Source organism: Budorcas taxicolor, chromosome 14, assembly GCF_023091745.1.
Source record: "Budorcas taxicolor isolate Tak-1 chromosome 14, Takin1.1, whole genome shotgun sequence".
In the NCBI taxonomy this organism is placed as follows: domain Eukaryota; kingdom Metazoa; phylum Chordata; class Mammalia; order Artiodactyla; family Bovidae; genus Budorcas; species Budorcas taxicolor.
The window spans coordinates 72,126,063-72,151,069 of record NC_068923.1 but is presented as its reverse complement, the minus strand read 5'-3'; the positions used below and the strand labels follow the sequence as shown (position 1 = coordinate 72,151,069).

General features: G+C 37.7%; 1 protein-coding gene across 1 annotated transcript in view; it reads left to right on the top strand.

The window, feature by feature from the left end:
* Positions 1-25,007, top strand: part of ZFPM2 (zinc finger protein, FOG family member 2) — a 415,496-nt gene that overhangs the window by 213,708 nt on the left and 176,781 nt on the right. The window lies entirely within an intron of this gene.

The following is a 25,007-nucleotide window of genomic DNA, read 5'->3' as shown; positions in this document are numbered from 1 at the left end:
CAGTTAAGTTCAGTCACTCAGTCATGTTCAACTCTTTGTGACCCCATGAACTGCGACCCCACCAACTCCCAGAGTTTACCCAAACTCATGTCCATTGAGTTTGTGATGCCATCCAACCATCTCATCTTCTGTCGTCCCCTTCTCCTCCTCTCTTCAATCTTTCCCAGCATCAGGGTCTTTTCCAGTGAGTCCGTTCTTCAAATCAGGTAGCCAAAGTATTGGAGTTTCAGCTTCAGCATCAGTCCTTCAAATGAGTATTCAGGACTGATTTCCTTTAAGACTGACTGGTTTGATCTCCTTGAAGTCCAGAGGACTCTCAGGAGTCTTTTCCAACATCACAGTTCAAAAGCATTAATTCTTCAATGCTCAGCTTTCTTTATGGTCCAACTCTCACATCCATACATGACTACTGGAAAAACCATAGCTTTGTCTAGACAGACTTTGTTGGCAAAGTAATGTCTCTGCTTTTTAATATGCTGTCTAAGTTGGTTATAGCTTTCCTTCCAAAGAGTAAGCGTCTTTTAATTTCATAGCTGCAGTCACCATCTATAGTGATTTTTGGAGTTCCTCAAAATAAAGTCTCTCACTGTTTCCATTGTTTCCCCATCTATTTGCCATGAAGTGATGGGAACAGATGCCGTGATCTTCGTTTTTTGAATGTGTTGAGTTCTAAGCCAGCCTTTTCACTCTTCTCTTTCAATCAAGAGGCTCTTTAGTTCTTCTTCACTTTCTGCCCTTAGTGTGGTGTCATCTGCATATATGAGGTTTTTGATGTTTCTCCCAGCAATCTTGATTCTAGCTTGTGCTTCATCCAACCCAGCATTTTGCATGATGTACTCTGCATATAATTTAAATAAGTAGGGTGACAATATGCAGCCTTGACATACATGGTCTTTTATATTCCTGATGGTGTTGACTTCAGTTATTATTTCCCATGTGGAAGATGCACTGCATACTCCATGTGAATACCCAACCGGAAAGCATAATCTGTTAATCATTTTTTGAATTCTTCATATGCAGTTGTTCAGTTGCTACGTCATGTCTGACTCTTTGTGACTCCATGGACTATAGCATACCAGGCTTCCCTTCACTTTCTTCTGGAGTTTCCTCAGACTCATGTCCAATGAGTCAGTGATGCTATTCAACCATCTAATTCGTATGCAGTGTCATATGCAAAAGTTAAACATATTTAGAAGTTAGAAATGCTAGATATATAGGAAAGTTTTTTAATTTGTACCTTTAATAGAAATAGGGAAATATTATGGAAAGTTGGGTCTTACAGAAGTTTTATCTCATTTTAGACATGTTAATTTGATATAATAGTATAAAAAAAGACATAACAAATATCTCATATCTAGAAAGAAATATGCTTAAAGAAAGACAACAATCTGAGCTGAAGATTTGAGATTTGAAAGAAATTTACTGGAGGTGTTGTTAATTTACAAAACAAAACTCAGTGTGAAGAACTAAAACTATAGAAAGCTGAAGTGACTTATGAGCATTATCTATTTTAATTAGTCATAAAGATTTTTTTTTAATTTACTTATTTTAATTGCAAGCTAATTACTCTACAATATTGTAGTGGGTTTTACCGTACATTGACATGAATCAGCCATGGGTGTACATGTGTTCTCATTTGAGCCTCCCTCCCACCTCCCTCCCCATCCCATCCCTCAGGGTCATCCCAGTGCACCAGCCCTGAGCACCTTGTCTCATGCATCGAACCTGGACTGGAGATCTGTTTCACATATGATAATATACATGTTTCAGTGCTATTCTCTCAAATCATCCCACCCTCACCTTCTCCCAGAGTCCAAAAGACTGTTCTATACATCTGTGTCTCTTTTGCTGTCTTGCATATAGGGTCATCATTACCATCTTTCTAAATTCCATATATATGCGTTAATATACTGTATTGGTGTTTTTCGTTCTTACTTACTTCACTCTGTATAATAGGCTCCAGTTTGATCCACCTCATTAGAACTGATTCAAATGTATTCTTTTTATAAAGTATTGATGAACTCTAGTGTAGAGGACATTGATACTGATGTTGAAATATCAAAAATCATAAGACTAGTGGGAAAAAGTGATCAGAGGCATATGGGAAAAAAATGTAGACAAATGAATAGAAGTAAATGCAATGGGACACAATGAAAAAAAAGGCAATTACAAGCAATGTATCAACAAGTACAAAATGGTACAGTGCAATGATATTCCCAGGGGACATAGAAGGGTGAGCTGAGGGAAGGAGGTTAATTGGGAAGTGCTTCCTCAGGACAGTGACAGCTGAACAAGGTCTGAAAGAAGTGATGGGTATGAATTGGTTGAAAGGAGCAGGCAGGAAATTCAGGATTCAGTGAATGGCTCCATCAGAAGATGAAGGGAGAAATCAAGCCATACGTAGGGAAGGAACAATGGGCCATTTTGCCTCCAGTTGAAAGACTAGGTGAAAACTAACAAGACATCCTTCTGGAGAGGTTTGGAGGGGGAACACTGTCAAGGCAATGGGCAGTGGGAGTTTACAAAACACCTTGAATGCTAATCATGCACTTTGAAAGATCCAGACATTAAAATATAATTTTGTCATGGGCCTTAGTTTTCTAAATCTAACTATTCATGAATTTCTAGTGCACAGCCTCCCATTGTCAAAATTACATGGAAATATGTGTTCTTATCCCCTTCTCCCTCGCTGTTGAACTCCCTTTTTGTTGACCTGTACAGGGAGAATAGAGTGCCTGATGGATATTTGTTCTTGGCTAAAATTCTGCATAATTCTTTGAAATATTATTCTTCCTAGCAAATGTTAACAGTTGCTAATGTCATTCAAAAATAGTTGAGGAAAATATGTTTGTGAAACATACAGTGTTTACTGTCAAATCATTTCCTGAGTGAAAGGAAAATACAGTAGTACTCTGCTATTTATTGAATGGGAACCCTTTAATGTTGTCAAGGATTTCATCAAACTGATGCCTTAAGTACGTGGAAAACCATGTGCCCTCTGTTGTAATGCCTGCTTTCTAGTGGTGAGGCTGCCACTCCACTCAGCTGTCCAGATGGGACTACCAGCCATCACAGTCCTCTCAGATAGGATAACCAGAGCAGAACTACTCTGGAGCAAGGCAATTATGAATTTCTTGAGGGGGGAAAAAGGAGACATAAGTGCAGGGAAGTCAGCCTAACATGGTCCATGGGTAGTTCCAGGCAGCAAAAGGGTTAATCAGATTTTCATTTCAGATAGTCTCCTTAGTAACAATCAGAGAGCCCAGGTTGTATCTTTTCCATTTGTAGAGAATGTTTAGATTTACAGAGTAGCTTAGCTTATTATATACCTGCCTTGATTGCTGGATAAGGCTTGTGATTAAAAACAGAATAAGATTCATTTTTATAATATTGTTAAGAAGAGCAAAGCATTAAAAATGATGTCACTGGTGGGCTAGGATTCTGGGAAAATACTGGTATTGGAACTCCAGTGTCAACAGGGCTCCTTGAAAAGTTGAAATAATGAAGGTCAGTATATTATGCTTAAATTGTTAGTGAAAATGGGTCTCTGTTCCCCACTTTTAAAAGTGACTCTGAGTCCAGGAAACAACAACCGGCTAACAACATGATAAGAAATTGGACATCAGCCTGAGTTTTATGCCAAGTTTCATTAAGCTCTAGGAGATGCATTTGTTCATATCATGGATTAAGTGCTGTGTGGCCCTTACATCAGGAATTGAAAAAAAAAAAAAAGAAAAAATCTTGCTTGAAAAGTGCTTATTTTCAGAGTATCTGAAAGAGTCGACTAGTGACACTAAAAATGTCAAGGTCCTTAATTTGCCCATTGGCTGAATAGCAGGAAAACAAACTTGACATTGGGCTTTGCACATGGCCTCAAACCTCACCTGAAGAGACAGATTTCCTGGGGGCAGAGAAAAGCATTCAGTCTGTCTCTCAAGACCAGGTCTGTCTGGAGCAGCTGCTGCCAATTAGTGACAAGCACTGTGTAGTGAGGCGGTGATACAGAGAGCTCCCAGAGTTCAGCAGTTTCAGAAATTACTCTCTGAAACAATAACAGAATTCTTAGGAGCGCAGTTCATCCAGTGCCATGGCAGTAACTTGGTAACCAGTGAGCCCACTCAAAACATCTCAGAAGTCACTATGTCAGGCTTCGGTGGCCACCGAATTTATACATTATTTACAGAGCACTTCTGACTTACTTTTGCTGATTATACTCACTTAAAAATGCCCCAAGTTTCACCTTTGGCATTCTGCAAGTATCAAATATTTAACCAAGAGAGCTGCAGGAGAAATTGTAAAACAAAATGAACAAACCACAACTTGGATTGTATCTACTCCAATTTGGAAAACGGGAGAAAAATGTTTTGAAAAACAGGCTTAGCTTGATAATTATATTGGTGGCATTGATAGCAGTTAACTCAGAGTGCTTTCTTTCTGCTAGCTGCTCCACGGGATTAGGGGAAGGGTGGGTTTGTTGCATGCTGAAATAGAGAAGAATGGTCATCTTGGTGCGTGGGGTAATTTGTGAGATAGGACACCTGTACCTCAAGGGTAGACCTGTTCCAGGGGAGTTGATGCAGCTCAGAAAATTCCAAGGATTAGGGGAGAATGATTTCACAATCTGAGAGACAAGAATAGAGAAGGGAGAAGGCAGAAGACAAATCCTATTAAAATTTTTCCTGGGGCCAGAGAAAGATAAGGAATATCTTCCCTCCCTTTCTGTCCTTCCTCTAACAAATGACCCTTATTCCTGGACACAGGAATTTATACCTAATATATAGCTAGATTAAGAGCTAAATAACTTTCTTGTAATCTAACCTTGAAACTTTACCATTTGCAGTATTGGGTCTATGCCAGTTCTTTGCTCAGTTTGAATAAGATATAGATTCTTTTTGAAGAAAAAACAATTCAGTAGGTTCAAGGTTTTCCAGGGATTTACACACTGCCATTTGAAAAACAAAATGTTAAATTAAAATATTCTATTTACCGTTGTTTTGAATGTAATATTTTTTACTACAAAGACATGCTTTGCCATTATATAAGATAAAAGTGTATTTGTTGTCATGTTTGTTGTGTTAGGATCAAAATGAAAACCTCAAATTGAAAAAAATGCCCCAAAATAATAAAGACCCCAAGGGGACTACAGCCTCTGGTTTGAGAAACACTGATGAAGGTGAAAAATGCATTTTGAGTTCTAAATGGTGCATTTGCTAATGAACTCTTATAGTCCATTTATAACTTGGATTCTCTGTATTTAATCATTTCACACTATTTTTTTCCTGTTTTGATTAAGGAATGTCTTTAGCGCAGTCATCTAACATTTCCAACATTAGTAATGTCCTTAAACCAATACTGAAAAATAAAATAAGATCGTTGACAGAGAAACAAACTATAAATATTTGGTTGGAGTGTGGAAGAATTTTTCAAATGTCTAAAAATATATTTAGACTTGGCTTTTTATTAGAAAGTCTGTGAACTTTACTGTCTCCTATGCTCATTCTCCCTCTCTCTCCAGAATCACTACATATTTAAATTATCTCTGTGTCTGTAACATTTTAGCATGCGAACCAAGACATAGTCAAAAAGACAGATGTTCCAGTAAACTGGAAAAAAAAAGAAAAAAAGATAATGTTCATTCCCCTGGGATAAATAGTGGAAAGTTCAAACAATCATTTTCCTAGCATTCTTCCAAATTCATGGGTGAAACTTGGATTATCACTCATTTATTTGACAGAATTGTCTTCCATCACCATCTCGAAACTCCTTCCTCAGGATCCAAGTCACTTTTGCAATTATTTCTCTTTTCCTAATTCTCAAACCAAGTCTCTCATTGTCTTGGGAATACCTAAGACACTCCCTCAACCTGATTCTTGATCCTTTTTCTCTCCATAATCCAAAATTTAACACCTTGCAGTCATTTTTAAAATAATGGTTCTTTTGTCATCTTTACTATGCTTAGGATTGCCATCATCCATTGTAGGCCATCAGTATGCACTGGATGATTTAACTGAAATAGAATTAAGTTGACTTCAGCAGAAAAAAACCATATATGTACTAAGAATTAACATGCAGACAGAATAGCAGGTTATGTGATTTAATATGAGATTTTCAACTGATTGTTCACTTGTCAACACAGGCAAATGATGGCCAAGGTCAGTAATGGTGTTACTGTGCTACAAAATTTCCTGTTTGGACCAAGTAAAGTCTAGTTGAGTGGGAAAGAGAGATAAGGGTGGGGTGAGGAGGAAGTGGCCAGGGAAGGAATGGAAAGGGAAGGGAAAAGATGAGGGAGGGGTAGGGAATCAAAACTCTGGAGAAGATGGTTATAAACAATATGAATAATTACTATTGGGATACATATCAAAACAATTTGGATCAAAAGCTGGTGGACTTAAGGATATACACATTTTAGATGAAGAAAGCAATAGCATGATATTCAGAAAAATCAATGAAAAGACAGCTTTTTTTTTTTTGGTAAATCTAATCTTTATTTTTTTTTCTTTTTTTTTTTTTAATTTTAAAATCTTTAATTCTAACATGTGTTCCCAAACATGAACCCCCCTCCCACCTCCCTCCCCATAACATCTCTGTGGGTCATTGATAAGCATATTGAATGGTTTCTCTGAATTTTGGTGGGAAGGAAGGGCAAGGAAAAGTATATAAAAGATGACAGGAGGTCCAGGTGGCTTTTGACTTCATTTTTTTCCCATCTCATTGAAGAGGAGTAAACACTCTCCAGTGCATCCTTAGCCTCTCACTCTGTGCATGAACCAGGTCCTTGTAGGACCCATTAGCTTCCAGGTTTATCGACGCCCTTGTTAAGATAGGGGTATTCAGTTTAAGGCTCTCTTAAGAGGAATGAGGAGACCTTGGCCAAGTTCCAGAGAAAAGCAGTAAAAATAGTACCATGAGAAAAGATTAGGGTTCCAGAATATCAAATAATTTCTCCTAAAAAATAGAAGGCCATAATTCTATTACATAATACATGCCATAATTGCCTTTTGAAGTTGAAGGAATATTACCTTTAAAGTGAAGGTCCATCTTCATTTTGGAAAGCTGAAAGGAAAAGGTTTTTATATCAAAACTGGACAAATTCAGGTTCGACCCTGTTGTGGTTAGGTTTAGGGAATCTAGCAAGCTTTGGGGAAAAAAAAATTCCCTGCTTGTGGTTAATTCTCTCCACTGCTTCTTTCAATTCTTCTGTTGTATGTTAGCAAGTCACAGCTGAGGCTTCCCTGGTTGCTCAGATGGTAAAGAATCTGCTTGCAATTCAGGAGACCTGGGTTCTATTCCTGGGTCAGGAAAAACCCCTGGAGAAAGAATGGAATAGCTACAGACTGCCGTATTCTTTCCTAGATAATTCCATGGACAGCCTAGGGGGCTGGAGTCCAGGGGATCACAGAGTCACATGACTGAGCAACTGGCACTTTCATTTTATAAGGCTTCCCTGGTGGCTCAGACAGTAAAGAATTTTGCCTGCTGCAATGCAGGAGACCCAGGTTTGATCCCCAGGTCGGGAATATCTCCTGGAGAAGGGAATGGCTACCTACTCCAGTATTCTTGCCTGGAGAATTCCATGGACAGAGAAGCCTGGCAGGAATGAGTTGCAAAGAGCTGGACACGGCTGAAACAACTAACACTTTCACTTTTCAATCACAGTTCATTATATTTTCCAAACAATTCGAGGGACATGCATTATTTTATTAGATGATATCAGAAGTTCAAAATGTTACCTTATTGTTATTTCTGTCTCTAAGCTTGGGTATTTTAAATATGAACATTCCTGAGTGTTTGCTTCATATGTTTATAATATTCCATTGCATTTTTTTGACTAAACTTGTTCATGTGGAATTTCCTAAAAGGGACTTTTGAAGAAATACTGGTTCATCAGTAATTTCCTCAAGTTTGCAAATTTCATGCTACAAAGTTCCAGTAAGTCACCCCTCTTTAAAATCTGAGTCATATTTTGTCTTCTGTAACAGTACACCTAAAATAGCTGAGAAATTATGATGTCTTTTCTTTGTTTACCAATTTTAATATTATTATGCATACTCAAATGCATAATTATAATTATGCATTCATGATGTTACTTGTGTTGGCTTAACTCAGAAATAGTGTGAAGCAGCTAATCTCGAAGCTACAGGCTGTTTCCCATCACTTAGATTCTGATCAGAGCTGTTTGTTGAGTCTTATTGGAAAGCGGACTCTATATGCACTGGTCCCACTGGACCCTTCGTTTTTATCACTAGTTTCACTCCCTGCCCTTCTCCACCACGCCCCCCCTGCCCCACCAAATCTTTGCTTTAAAGACGGGAAAACTACATGACAATTTGGTTTGGTTTTGTATGTTTAGTCTATTCACAGTAATTAAATGGGAAACATTTTACAAATTCTGCAGTTTATTTATAATCCACACTTAGTATTATATGTAATAAGTAAGGACATAATGTCATCTCTCTTGCTTGAGGTTCTACCATCAACTGACCTTATCATTGAGTTTGCTTTAGTGTAGTTTAAACTGGTCTAGTGAAAAACTACCAAACTTTCTTCTGCCTCTGGTAGAATAAATAAATAGCATGATTCTAGTCAAAAGAAAACTGGTGTGTGTATTTTAGGTGCGTGTGCTCAGTCACTCAGTCCAACTCTTTGCAACCCATGGACTGTAGCCAGCCCGACTCCTCTGTCCGTTAAATTTTAAAGGCACGAATACTGGGCCCATTGCCTTTCCCTACTCTAGGGGATAACCCACGGCTGAGCCCATGTCTGTTGCATCTCCTACACTGTCAGGCAGATTCTTTGCCACTGTGCCACCTGGGATCCCTGGGAACCCCCTGTGTGTCTTGAAAGTTGTGCCTTTATCAACAATGACTACAAAGTATTCACTGAATGGCTATGATAGGAAGGATACTTTTTCCAGAACTTTGTGAAGGATAGTAACAAACCTAATTCGGTTAAAAAACAAAAACAAAAAAAGCTCTTACAGTCTTGGTCTTCAGAAACTGGAACTTAGTCAGTATATCATAACAGGGAAGTATATACTCAAGCTGTTGTGTTATCTGGGGGCACAGTCTCAAAAGGAAGATAGAGCAGTAAATCAAGGCATTTTGCTCGGCGTAAGTCAAAGGGCGGTGCGAACTCCATTTGAGTTTATGGTTTAGCTTTAATTCTGCAGAGCTGAATTAGGGAAGATCCACTTTAGTGTGAATTGGTGACGTTTTTTGCTTCTCAAAGTAATGGGAGAGTAACCTCATCAAAGTGTACACATGAAAGTATGTGTTTTTGTCGAAGGGATTCTATCTTCCTTCCTAGGGGATGCATCATCTCTTTGATGTATTTATAGCCACCATGCTTGTTTAAATATCTAAATATTAAAGAAGATCATAAATGTATTTTTAACATCAAAAAAGGAGAGCATAGATTTTAAAAGGCTGAGTAACACTGGATGGATCTGTTTCATGTTTTCTTCTATTCAGAGTATATGAAATTCTAGAGCCAGAGGTGCCCTACAAGTTCAGGTGTCCTGATCTTTCTCTTAACAAATGAAGAAAAGGGCTCATGTAGGTGATGCATTTTGACTAAGGTAATCCCTGTCGCTCAGCTGGTGAAGAATCTGCCTGCAATGCTGGAGACTCCAGTTCGATTCCTGGGTCGGGAAGATCCCCTGGAGAAGGGATGGACTCCAGTGTTCTTGGGCTTCCCTGGTGGCTCAGATGGTAAAGAATCCACCTGCAATGTGGGAGACCTGGGTTTGATCCCTGAGTTGGGAAGATGCCCTGGAGAAGGGAATGGCTACCCATTCCAGTATTCTTGCCTGGAGAATTCCATGGACAGAGGAACATGATAGGCTATAGCCCATGGGTTCACAAAGAGCTGGACACAGCTGAAAGACTTTCTCTTTATTTCATGCCAATCCAAGCACTTAGTGACAAATTTAAATCAAAACCTAAGTTTAGTGAATTCTTAGGTCATTTTTAAAAATGTATACAATTAGCATGAAATAGAAACTACTAAGGAAAAGGTCAGGGTCTTTGTAATCATATGGGATTTTGCTTTGTGTTTGGTTGGTTTGGTTGGATTGTAAATGACAAATGAGATGGCATATTAGAAATCAGATTAGTACTTAAAATTATGGTATTTGAATTTAAGACTTCGATCCAGCATATGGACTAACTCAGGATTCCCAGTTTAGAGCCCAAGGCAGAGGAACGCTGTAATCAGGAACTCAATGTCTAGAATTTTTTCAAACCATTTCCCAAATGCCCTTTAAGCAAAGTTTTAGATTTCATAAGCTCTAGTAAATACTATAGGTAGGAAATTGAGAGTGATTTAAACAGAATATTTTGTAACCAGTAAGTCAAATTTTTCATCTTGCGAGGTAAGATTTTATTCCACTGACACTGAGTTGCATTAAAATCTTTTCATTGTGCCAGAAGTAGTATAGTTATTTCCCCACTAGTCAATCTATTAAGTGGATAAAATATAAAAAGATTCATCAAAGTAGTAAAATCTCTTACATATTTATATCTCTGCTACAGTGATCATTCTGTTGATGTCTGGATAAAATAAGCTAAATAGACCCAGGACTTCTCACAGATGTTAAACTATTTCTTAAATTTTCCCCATTTTCTCAAATCAATCTTCATAATAATTAGAAACAGTTAGTATTTGTCAAGTACCAGTGTAGATGATTTATATGTATCAGTTTATTTCATCTTCATAACAGCCCCATGAGGTATTATTATTCCCATTTCACAGATAAGGAAACTGAGGCACAGAGAAGTGGAGCTACTTGATCAAGATCACACCATAGATGAGTAACAAGGGTTGGATTTAAATGTAAGCAGTTTGACTCTAGAGGTCATGCTTTCGGGCACTGTGTTAACTGCCTCTCTGTTAAGTTTGTAAGTAAACACACCAAAGATTCTCTTCTTTTCCTCATCGTGCTCATCCCACTGTGGAGGAATGTGGTCACAAGTGTGCCATAAACCATATTTGGATCGCAAGCAAATTCTTTGGTTTCAGACCCATTGAATCGAAAGAGCTTCCCCTTTTCCCACCACTACAGTGTGTTCACTCAGTGCTTTTCTCTGAGGCTTCTTTTTAACTTTCTAGTTTGACCTTGAACTTCTGCCAGCAGATAAAACTGCTCTGTGTTTTGATCCCTTCTACCTGTGAGCAATACCAATTTAAACTGAGGAGTATGCTAACTAAACTCAGACTGGGTTAATTCTTTAAGTGGAGAATCCTCCATCAGTGAGCCAGGCTGTTCAGACTTCACAAGGCTGTTCAGACTCCTTAAGTCGCTGCATCCAAAGATTCTATAGAGGAAAACTGACCTGCCAGGCATGAAGGACAGTGGTAATCTCTTGCAGCCCAGAGAGCATGCTGATACCTCACCATTAAGTTTTGTGACAAGGCCCTACTATGTCTCTTGACCAGCTGAGCACCAACAGCATCTGCTCTTCGTTTGCTCTTGCCCAGTCAATGATGAACTGCGTGAATTTTAGCTAACGACATCTTGGATCTCATCATGAATTCTGCTTATGATTGGAGACTTGTATAGAGTCTATTTTTCATCTGTTCTAAGCTATCATCATTTCTACAGGTATAAAAATATCTGCCGTCATAAAATTAAGAACATTGGAAAGCATTACCTGCTTTTCAGTATTTTTTCCATCCTAACTAGACTGTGTTAAATTCTATTCCCCATATACCTACTCGATGCCTGCTATTGGTATTTAGTATCTCAACTAGACTTTCAAGACCCCAGACTGTGCAAATGTGAGAAATAATTCACTACAGAGCTATAAATTTCACAGCTCAAAACCCCCTGAAGATTATTAATGAGGCACCATGCAATTAGCTTATACAAAGTACAGCTAGGAATCATGCATAATGTAAAACAGAAACTGCTAACCACTGACTCATGGAAGATCATTTAAGCTAGTTTTCATGGATATGAAGAATTGATATTTAACACAATTCCTGAGAAGATTCTTACTGCTTTAATAACATGGAAAGAATTTAGTTACTTACAGATTTGCTAAGGGGAAAATAGAAGGCAGTTTATGATTAAAGCTATTTTGAACCATGTGAAATTGAAAAAGTTGTTTAACATTTTAGAGTCTCAGTTTTTGCTTATACAAAATGGGTATAATGATATCTTTCTCATAAAATTGTGAAAAATTATTTTATAAATTAATGTAACACCTAGAATTTTAGCACATAGTTAATGCCTAATGAAATGCTGTATATCATATTCTAGGGCAATGTGTCACTTTTCCATCAGCCAAAATTCTTGTTTTACTGGGAATTCTGTATTTCTGTGGAAACATATTTCGTTAGCAATATTAGAAACATTAGGCAAACTCTCACATAGAATAGATAACATGCCTGTACGCTGGTGGTTCAGAAGGAATAGAATCAGCCTCCAATGCGAGGGACCTGGGTTCGATCCTTGGGTCAGGAAGATCTCCTGGAGAAAGGAATGGCAACCCGCTCTAGTATTCTTGCCTGGAGAATCCCACGGACAGAGGATCCTGTTCGGCTACAGTCCATAGGGTCACAAAGAGACACGACTGAGTGACTAACACTTTTTTTATACATTAACTCATCTTATCTTCAAAATAATCCTACAACATAAATACTTTTATTATACTTAGAGATGAAGAAAAGTAGACACAGGAGTTAAGCAACTTGCATAGGGTCGTACAGCTACCGCTGTTGTAAATGCAGTTTGAACTCAGTCAGCTGACATCATAGTACAGGTTTTTAAACCATCTCTCAAGTGTGATAAGCCAGTTAATGAGTATATACTTAAAATAATACATAAATAATTTATCTTGACTACTTTCCCCCCAAATATTTCAGGTTTTGAAATGGTCTTCAATATATTTTTTCATATATGTTTATGATATACTTCACTTAGCAGTAATAATAATTGTATGTATAGGAAACTATACACTATATAGTATATATCAAAATGTTTGATAAAAGGAAGTGCATGGCTTAACCCTAAATATGTATATAAAAAGTCTTTATGATTATGTTTTAGGTACAGTATTTAAAAATATAAGGCATATTTGATAGACTTTCCACCCATATAGGAGAAAGCTTTAGTGTTTTAAACACTGAAGTTTAATCCTATTCCTCATGAAGATCCCTTAATATGTGTGTATTAACTACTTTTCATCTATTGCTATGCTTTCGTTTGGTCATTGACCATCAGATATGCATTGCAGTTTTCAAATGTGTGAGACATACACTTAAACTATAATAAGCTTGACTATTAAGATTGATTTAAATATGTGTATATATCATTTAGATATTTTTAGTATTGATGCATTGTGAGCATCTAGAGGAAATGAAACTCATATCTCTCTATTCTTAGCATTTTCTTTATAGTAGATATTTAGTTGAATATCTAATTTCAGCCTAGTTTATCTAGTTTAGTTTATTGAATGAATAGTGAATATACTTAATTTCTAATAAAGTGATTATTTTAAAAGCAGAATAACCTAAATAAGTTTCTCAAAATAGAAATGGTACATCGAGATTGTTTTAAATACTGATCAGTTATTAATAATTGGAATGAGTTTATACATAAAGTTATATCATTAATGTGGCAAAAAAAATATGTGAACAATGTAAGCCAAATTGTTGCAAGCTTTAATATCATTCACACACAACTAAATCCTGATATTTGTACTCAAAATATACACATTGATTCTTTCATTTACATTTTGACTCCTTTTATACAGAACATGGTTTGAGAAATGTGTCCAGAATGACTTCCATACTGAACAAAGGTCCCCTGGTCAGGAGCATGCAGTTACAGCTAAATCTGTTTCATTGGTTAGACTTCCTTTCTCCTTTGTCCCCCATAGAAAGCAAGGCACTGATTCTAGAAGGGAGGGCCAGCCCCTACTGGTGAGCACTTGACTTATTCTCTGAAAGTGAAGTAGTATAGTTCTTCTGTATCAGTTGATTTGAAAAAAAAGAATGAAAACCACTCTCACGGTCAGTCTTACTTAAGATACTTAAGTGTTTACAATATTTGTGTTATTAGAGTGTCTCACAGATTAGATAAGCTTTGTTTGATTTGACTCAGTAGCACCTTCACACTTCTGCCGACTAGTTTGCCAAGCTTTTAATTTTTTGCACCCTACTTTCAATAACTTGTCTCATAAAAATCTGCCTTCCCAAAGGGTACTATGTTTATCACAGCACTTAGTATATAGTTCAACAGTTTCATCATTTTTTTCTCTTTGGAGTGGGAAATGTTCCTCGATCTTATTCTTCCTGGCTTGCTGTAGACTCTTCCCATGACTTTCAAATCTCAGAGTATCAGGTATAATATATTTTAAGTTAAAAATGTAGGTGTGTTCTTAGTAATTTAGGTCATAGAGGAAAATAAGGATTCAAGTCATGAAAACAACATATAACTAGAAGAGAAAGAAACCTTTATATTTGTTTTTAATTTTTAAATATATTATTAGTATGAAGAATGCTTTGGGTTTGTTTGTTTGTTTGTTTTTTGCCTTGTGATTGTCTAAAGCAGTAACAACAAGGAGACAGTCTAAAAGGTGGCCGGAAGATTGCAGTGGATTGAAGCCTGAGAAATACACATAGCTCAGTATCTAAGGATGACTTTGTGTAGAATAGAGCTTTCTCTCTCTTCCACAGAATGCCTTTGGGGTACTTCTCACAAGGACACTACTAAATAGAATTTACCGCCTTCTCATGTGAATGGGCCATCAACAGCTGACCGTCTGTGGATCTGTTTCCTGCTCTCTAGATTCTTTATACAAACATTTTTATTTCCACCACACCACTTTCTCTGACCCCACCATTTTCTTTGGTATCAAAATACTCCAGTAAAGTAAATTAAAATCGCTTCATTTATTGCTTCACCAATAGAAATAGTAGTGTTTCCTTAAGTATAAACCCAGCATGTTGAATTTTCATTTTTATTGTCTCCTTCACACTTGAGATTTGCGTTTAGACTTGACAAAAATTCTATAATGGGAAGGCTTATAATGACATTATTGTCACGCTGTAAGGACCTATGAGATCATCTTCCAGTGGAGAAGGGTGAGACTGGAGAGGTTAAGTGATTGTCCTCGGGTGACCCAGCTGGATCCACTGCTTTCCGGGTCCCTGAGCCCTGCCCAGGTTTCTCTGACAGCCTCGTGTGAGGAGGGCTACTCGAGCAACTTACTTTTCCCTTCCCAAGGTTTCTGCGCTCTTCTGCACATTGCACTAAGTGCAAGCCCAGAAATTCTGCCAGGAGCAAAACAACACTCCTTAAACACTCTGTGACTTTCAGAGCCGTATAAAATAAAAGGTTGAAGTTAATGGCTGCCAGTTTGGAGGGAGTAGTTCCTCTTTGGAGCCAAATGTATGTGGAGAACAGATGAGACTGTGGGAGTGAAGTTGGCAAAAGGGAAAGAAAAATGAGTCTATTCTTTTTTGAAAATGAAAGTATAATAAATATCTGGATAACTTAGATGTTTATTACTCATTTAAAGATTCTTCCCATTTGAAAAATGAAGTATCTGTACCTTTAGTATGAGTACTGTTAAACAATGATTTTAATATTATTGTTCTAAATATCACAAAATGATTATTTTTATTTGAAAGTTAAGAGATTATTTTAATGATCTGTATATATGGAACTATTTGTGTTCCCTTTCTTCAAAGATCATTATTTCTTATACTAAGATTTCTATATTTAAGCAGTGACTCATATTAAGATAATGTGTTCAGCCATTTTGAGAACTAAAAGCAAATATACCTCAGAGATAATGATTATTTAAATTCTGGGTTCATAGAGATAAAACTGTCTTTGACATAAGGAGTATGTGTATAGTAGCCAAGAATTCTATCATTTTATTTCACACTCATTTTGTTTTTGAAAAGCCTCTTATCATGTTTGCGATCCCACATACCACAGGGAACTTGGAGACATTTGTTAGCTGAAGTTCTCTGGAATTTCACTCTCATGCCATCCTTAAATGATATTTTGTAGAAATGTGCTCAAGAAAAACAGTATTCTAATGAAACCTTCCTGGGATTTCCATTCATAAATCTGTTCTGTGCCTAATCGTATATCGTATCGTGATTCTTATGATAGCACAGTACTGATGTCCTTCCCTTTTAGACTTTTCATGTATTTTTATTTTTAAAATATTCTTAATTTCTTTGAACTTCAGTTTGAAAATGTGACTAACATTTTTTTTCCAAGCAATGGGAGTTGGATAATATTTTATTAAGTTATTTTGTTGTTTCTTAAGCAATGACTGTAGGTGAGATTCTTGATATGAGTTTGAAAATTCTTAAACTAACCTGTCTAAATCTGTTTCTACACCACACACACACACACACACACACACACACATACACACACACACACACTCTTCTTGTTTTCAAAGCACACACACCCAAAGGAATACTGCTTTTCTCAGTCAAGGGACATCCCAATGTATCAATAGCACAGCGACCATTTTATTCTATTTTAAATGGAAAGCTATAATTTTATTTTAAATGGAAACATATTATCTAAATGGATGCCCAGATCCCTGGATTGGCGGGATCTCCTGGAGGAAGGCATGGCAACCCACTCCAGTATTCTGGTCATGAAGAATATTCAGGTGTTACAGCTGAGAAGCTGGTTCTATATCATCACGCAAATAACTTGACCTTTTGGGACTACATGAAGTACTATGATCCTGTTTGTGTAGTTTAAAGTGATACTCTTATTTTCTGAAAGAAAAAACAAATTGTTTACCTCGGTAGCATCAAGTTCAAACATTCATGAGGTGTCCTGTATAACTTTTTAAAGGATATTTAGTAAAAAGCAGTTCATTAGGTGGAAATCATCATACTAAAGTTTTATAGTTCTAGTCAAATCAGTAATGTTGAGGCTATATACCAGGACCAGAATTACTGAGAATACAGTTGTGGAGGGCTTTCAGTTATCACTTGACATTTCTCCCCTCTCCAGGTAGTCCAAGATTTTAAGTTATTATGCTTCTATAGACTAGGCTGCTGGTGAAGGGAAATTTTAGCTCACTGCCACTAGAGAGACTTCACACAGTTAAAAGGAGAGGGATACAATGTCTTCATGATTGTCAGATTGAATTCGAATTTAATTCCAGTGTGGAGAACTGCTTGGATACATTAACCAAAACTTTTACTGTGTAAAATTTTCCCTGTGGTAGTACAAGGTCAAATCACATACAGTATCACATTTTTTTTTTTTCAATTAGATGTAGAGAGTAATTCAACTGGGAGAGATTGGCAGTGGTGGTGGCATCTCATTTCTAAGGGCTAGGAATATATATATCTGTGTGTGTATGTATATATGTATATGTGTTCTGGTACCAGTTATATGTATCTGCTGCTGCTAATATTTACAATAATTTGGAAGTTCTCCGATACCTAATATCAAATGTGTTTTTAAAGCTGAGAGAATAGAAACAGCTATGAATTGTTAAAATAGCTATGAATGTTGTCAAACAGACACAGTGCTTTTCACCTATTACCAAGTTATAGAAATAACACATCGGGAAATTTTTCAGCAGCATGAGACTGTATCTCACGGCAATAGTTTGAGATTTTCTAGTGAGATTTTTTTATATTTCCCAGCTAAAGTCAGTGGAGGCCAAATTTTCCATCAAATGCCACTTCTGGGTTGTTGTTTTTAATGTCAGTCTCTTCTCATGGGTCAAATTTTCCTAAGACTTCTAGCTCTTTGTAAGCCTGAGTTTGGAAATCTTCAGCAATTATTTTCAGCAAAATTTGGAATCCCTAAGACAGCATTATGTCACCAGTTTCTTGGGTTAGAATTATCCTCTATTCTTTACCTTTGGGCTGCCTACTTTTATCTCCATTAACCTTTTGGCTTGAGTATAAACATTTATTGAAGGCTACCTCCTTTGTCGGTCCAGTAACTCCAAAGGTTAGTGAGAAGTGGATGCTAGTTTGACCTCTTTTATCCACATTAGATGATTCTAATTATTCCTAAGAAATGACACTTTTGACCCATTTTGTCCTTGTCAAGTTTGTCTAGTTGTAGACTGTCTAAGTATGAAACTCTGGGTTCAAACAGTGTCCAGGAGTGCAGATTTTTCTTAAATTTACAAAGCAGAGCCTCAGAAGAACACACTATTTCTTTTTCTTTTTAAAACATTCCAGCTTAACTGAAATTCAGGTTCCCATTATATCTTAAATTGGTCACCAAAAGAGACTGCCTGGATATAAAGTACAAACTGTAACCTGTAAAACCCCATGGATTATTTCAATACAGGAAAAAAAAAATGAAGAAAACCTGTGTATAAATGAGGATGAGCTAGGTTTTGCTGAGGTTGCAAGCAACCCTAATATTGCAATAGTTGGGTTTTTTTTTTGTTTTTGTTTTTTTTTTTTTTGCATGAAAAAAGTTTCCTGGGACTTTCCTTTTGGTCTAGTGGTTCAGAGTCTGTGCTTCCAATGCAGGGGACCCAGATTCAATCCCTGCTCAGGGAATTAGATCCTGTGTGCCACAAGGAGGATCCTGGTGCCACAATTAAGACCTAGCAGGGCCAGATAAATTTTTTTGAAGTTTCTTTCTCATATTGCATGGCCTCTGTGGTTAGGAGTCTTCCTTCTTTACATCCTTGACAGTCATTTCAACAAAGGCAAGGCATGATGGTGAGTGTATTGGTCTTATAGCTTCTTTGTAAAAATGACATGAGTCACCGCTTACTCAGTTTCATTGGTGGAGTGAAGTCATATACTCCCATACCTAAATTTAAAAGAGACCTGTGAAATAGAGAGGTGGAAATAATTAATCAATAGCAATAGTGACTACCACTATCTTTAAACTGGATCGAAGCTTTTGTCTTGACTTCTGTCCTAATCCCTATAAACATTACCAGTGTCTGAGAAATAGGGATTCTGGAAGCACTCTTTGCACATTTTAATTTATTTATTCATGTAGGTAGTCGGTACAAGTCTGCACTGTATCTGTGGTGTACAAAGCACCATAGTGGTTGCTTGATAAGACAACTTTTGAGGTGGAAATCGTTATCCCCATTTTACAGATACTTATCCTAAAGTTCGGGATGTTTAACTGATTTTCCGGTCCCAGAGTCTGCCAATAGCCGTATCAGGATTCCAGCCTGGATCATCTCAGTGCAAGGACAGTAATGTCCTTTCTGTCACACGTCAACTATAAAGTTAATAGTGAATCATAAAATGTTTTAAATACCCAGTTATAGAAACAAAAAATGTTGGTTACCACTGTATTCTTCATACTTTAAAGGAAAAATATTAAATATATCAGATGATTGTGGAATAACAATGTATATTTGGTGTTTTTCCAACTAAGAGAGAGTTCTTTCACACTTTTGAGTACATTTGATAAGGAAATTTAAACTGTAAGTCAGTACATTTGAATGTTTTTTGTATTAGTTTTCTTTTGCTGCCAAGACAAATAGTCAAAAACTTGGGGACTTAAAACACATAGGTATTATATTAAAGTTCTACCCAGATAGTGCTAATGGTAAAGAACCCACCTGCCATTGCAGGGAACATAAGAGACATGGGTTTGATCCCTGGATCAGGAAGATTTCCCTGAAGAAGGAAATGACAACTCACTTCAGTATTCTTGCCTGGAGAATCCTGTGGACAGAGGAGCGTGACAGGCCACAGTCCATTGGGTTGCAAAGTTTTGGCTATAGTCCAAGAGCCAGACATGACTGAAGCACTTAGCATGCATGCATACATCAGAAATCCAGTAGGGGTATCACCAAACTAAAATCAATTTGTCAGCAGGATTCATTCCTTTCCAGAGGTTCTAGGGAAGAATCTATTTCCTGCTTATTGAGGTTGTTGGCAGATTTAGTTCCCTAAGGCCACAGAACTGAAATCCCTCTTTGCCTCCCTTCCTTCAGTTGAAGCCCATTCCCAGTTTCTAGACCCCAACACGTGCAGTTCATCGCTGCAGTACGCCATCTTCAAAGGGCGAGAGGCAGGTGGAATCCTTTTCATGTCAAATTTCTTTGACTACTATTTTGCCTTTCCCTTCTACTTTTAGAAACTTGTGCTTAGATTGGGTCCGTGTGGGTAATCTAGGGTCCTGTCACCATATCATAATTCTAAGTCTTAAGCATATTCTTAAAATCCATTTTGCCAAGTAAAATGACATATACACATGTTCCAAGAGATTAGGGTGTTCATGTTTGGGGCCCTATCATACATTTTACATCCATTCTCTTTTGCCAACGTGTTGTACCAATTGTATCCTACCTGTATAGGATGCTAGATAAACATTTTGGTTTCACTTTATTCATTTGTGAAATTATGGGATTAAACCCACTGAATTTTAAAGTTGATTCTGGCCCTTAACATTCTAGACTTGTATGAATCCTTATGATAGAGATACGGGAAACTAAACCTAATGATCAATGTGGATATTATTGTTATTTTCTATTCATGGATTTTGCTAGAGTGTAGATTTCATATAATCCTGACTAACACCTTCCTTCTCCCACTTGGTAATCTTCTTTGGAGGCAGTCAATCTCTACAAAAGTTGACTTCTTCAGAAAGAAATTGACTTGCCTCCTCAAAACTGTAATAACTGGTCCATTGAGATGTTTTTTATCTACTTATTCTTTACAGCTTGAGTATAGCTTTCAGAGTGTTTCTTTCCTACATTTTTGCTTTTGCCTTATTGATTTGAAGTCAAAGAAATTGTTTTCCTTTCAGTTCAGTTACTTGAAAAGTCAGCTTCTTTCTAAGCCCAGGCATAATAAAGGTTTGCCAACATTTTAAAAGATATAATGCCTAACTTGCCATTAAGAATAGACATCAAATAACTATGTGTATTTGTGCCACAAAGTCAAGTCCTCTAAATCTTAATTTGCTTATGTAGAAAAAAAAAATGGAGAAAATGTTAATACCTAACTGCCGGAGTTGTAAAAATCAAATAAGATAATTCGGGAGAAGTATTTAGCAAGTGTTTCATGGATGTGAACCAATCATACTGTTTTGGAGTAGGAGCTGCAGGGATGGACAGGTCATCTGAGCTTGCCCAGGACTTGCACTAAAAGTTCAGCATCCTGGGAAACCCTTCAGTCTTAGGAAAATCCAGACAGTTGGTCACCCTAGGAGGAATAGTGTTTGGAAACAGAGCTAAATATAAACATGGGCTTCATCTTCAACCTAAAGGAAATTATTTAATATTTTAGGTGCAATATCTTTATCTGAAAATGTATGTGAGGACTGTAAGTAGGAGATTTTGCCCAAGTAGCAGCGACAGTAGTAACCTTATTCTTCCTGCTTAAAACATCTTTACCGTCTTCCTTCTGCTGAGAGGTTTAGGCACAAAGAAAAGTTTTGCTTGATATGAAAAGGTCCTTCAAGATCTGTTTGTAACCTGCTTTTCTAGACACATATGCTGTTATGGTTCTTTGGCTTATCAATAGTGATAATGATGGTATCAATGATGATTCCAGTGGTGACAGGGAGCTCTTTCCTTTGTACTGCGTAGTTAGTCACGTCCAACTCTTTACGACCCAAGGACTGTAGCCTGCAAGGCTCCTCTGTCCATGGATTTTCTCAGATGAGAATAATGGAGTGGGTTGCCATTTCCTACTCCAGGGGATCTTCCCTACCTAGGGATTGAACCCACGTCTCTTGTGTCTCCTGCATTGGCAGTTGGGTTATTCACCACTGTGCCACCGGGGAAACCCCAACGGTTACCTAGTGCTTTCTATATATAAAGAACAGCTATAAAGACTTTATATAAGAACGGAAACCAAAGAATCCCAGAACTAGTCACTATTTCCAGTACATACCACTCTTATACACTGCTCAGACTTTGTCCAGGGCCATTACCAGCAAAGGCAAATTCTTCCTATCTGCCCTTCAAGAGGGAACTTCCCTGATGGCTCAGCAATGAACAATTCCTGTGCAATACAGGAGACACAGGTTTATCCCTGGGTCAGGGAGATCCCCTGGAGTAACAAATGGCAGCCCACTCCAGTATTCTTGCTCAGAGGAGCCTGGTAGGCTATGGTCCGTGGGGTTGCAAAGATCTGGGCACAACTGAGCATGAGCATGAGCCTTCAAGATCCTGTCCCAAGAGTCCACAGGACAGGATGCTTGCCCTTCATTGGCCCCAAAACAGTTTACACATGACTTTGCACCCCCTCCCTGATACCTTCTGCCTTACAGTAAACTTGCTTTAATATACCTATAGCCTTCACCGAGAAAGCCCCGCTCCTATTCCTAGCACCAAGCACAAGACTGGATCAGTAGGTTCCTTTGTGAAATGAATGAAAGACTGTGATATTGACAGATCAGTTAATTTACTTTACAGCAAAAGATCCCCTCAAGAATTTGTGGTCAATATTTAGTTTTCATATTATCTATGGAAAATTGTAAAAACTGATTTACTGTGTCAAAATGCATGTGGCTTTAAGAACTATGGCATACAAAGATTAAATCATTTAAAATGCATGTATTTCTCATGGAATAAGAGACTACAATAGAAATGAACCAAGTGTTGAAGTCTGTTATTTAAGATCAGAAGAGAGAAGAAGTTACAAATAACACCACTAAATCCCTCATGGGCAGGTTTAGGGAAATGGTGGAGTCTCTCTTGTGACTTGTTCTGCTTATGATTTGGAGACCTGCTGACCCTGATCTATAGACTTTCCTGCTTCTCTAGTAGTACAAAGAGCTGAAATATACACTGCTACTGCTAAGTCACTTCAGTCGTGTCCAACTCTGTGCAGCCCCATAGACGGCAGCCCACAAGGCTCCCCTGTCCCTGGGATTCTCCAGGCAAGAACACTGGAGTGGGTTGCCATTTCCTTCTCCAATGCATGAAAGTGAAATACGAAAGTGAAGTTGCTCAGTCGTGTCCGACTCTTAGCGACCCCATGGACTGCAGCCCACCAGGCTCCTCTGCCCATGGGATTTTCCAGGCAAGAGTACTAGAGTGGGGTGCCATTGCCTTCTCCGAAATATACACAGTTGAGACCTATTATTTAATTGTCTATCAGTTACTACCATTTCAGATTGAAGAAGCTTGAAAAAGGAAAATCACTCAGTTGTGTCCAACTCTTTGCTACCCGATAGAATACAGTCTATGGAATTGTCCAGACCAGAATGCTGGAGTGGGTAGCCATTCCCTTCTCCAGGGGATCTTCCCAACCCAGGGACTTAACCCAGGTCTCCTGCATTGCAGGCAGATTCTTTACCAGCTGAGCCACCAGGGAAGCCCAAGAATACTGGAGTGGGTAGCCTATTCCTTAGGCAGCGGATCTTCCGGACCTAGAAGAGGAGTGGGACTTAACCCACATCTCCTGCATGGCAGGCAGATTCTTACCAGCGTAGCTGCCAAGAAAACCCTTGAAGAAGCTTACTTATTCCCAAATTATATTTTGAAAATGGAAAAACAAGATCATCACTTAGACTAATAACCAGAGGGATAACTTGATAACCCTTTGCCTAGATTGTTTTAAAAAGTTGTGATATGAAATTGCTTTCTTCCCATGGGGCTTTCAGATAACTGTTTCACATGGTTTAACTTTCCAAATATTGAGATAGATAGTTGAAATTAAAGATTTCAAAATGAATTAAAGTATGGCTATAAAAGGGCTTCCCTGGTGGCTCAGATCGTTAAGAATCTTCCTGTAATACAGGAGACCCAGGTTCAATCCCTGGATTGGGAAGATGCTCTGGAGAAGGGAATGGCAACCCACTCCAGTGTTCTTGACTGGAGAATTCCACGGACAGAGGAACCTCGTGGGCTACAGTTCATGGGGTCGCAAAGAGTTGGACATGACTGAGTGACTAACATACTAACTTGACTCTGAAAAATCAGTATACTAGTCTTTCTTAGGGTTGATCCAGCTTACCACCTCCTCTGTTTTAATATTTGAAATATTTTTAGACTTATTTTTAAGTTTGTCCACCATGGTTGATTTTTCCATTAAGTATATTTTATGGTAGTTTTACCTTTTACAATATAATTGATATGTCAAAAATGGTTAGCATTGATTTGATGCATAGTTTTTAATCTGTCTTTGCAGTATCAACAGGTCTGTAATATCTGCACGATCATCGTTGTCATTTGGCCAGTGAAATGAGGTCTCTAGATTCCTGAGAGATTTGAAATGGCCAGATTATGTAGAACTCCTCAAGTGAATACTTACTAATGCCAATTTGGGAGATTTGTGATAGCATGTGACACGTTAGCAAATCCCCAAATGGGCGGAGGTGTCTCCAGCAGGATCATATCTAGGTGAAAATTTAGTTCAAAAATTACCTTGAGACCCTTGTATTGTACTCTGTGTTGTGGTTTTACGGTAGTTAATATACAGAACATGGGCAGGTGAATGATAAACGTCTGAATGCCGGTTCACTCTGACTCATCGGGAAACACTAGTTTTGCTCAGACTTACTTATTTCCTCCCTGGTTGATTTCCTGCCGTGTGAACATAAAGACAAATAATTTGGGTACCAAACAGCCTAAAATGATGAACCTTATATTTAAAATGTACACTGAAAATATTTTGTTAGAACTAGAGCACTTGTCTCCCTGCTTCTGTGCTTCTCAGAGCAAGGAATTGTCATGCTTTAGTTGCTCTGCATCTGAATTTATTCCCAATTCCTCTTTTATAGTCTTTTTGGAGACAGTGTATAGTGAGTCATTAGCATTAATATTATTTCAGTTTCAGTCAGGCTACATATCCATACTTAGACAAGGGTGCTCGGTGAATTTCATTATTCATTCAGAATAAATTCCTACTCTAATATAAATGTTGCTCAGGATAGAGCTTTGAAATGGATCCTGATTCTTTAAATTCTTTCCTGTCTGTTTCAGGAAATAGTGAGATCCTGTTGATAGTAAAGTACAATGTGTCTAAAGTTCACTTCCAAACACTCTGCTCTTTGCAATGAAAGTCATCTGCATTCTCTTTATAATTCAGAGCCGCAAGAGAGCTGTCTA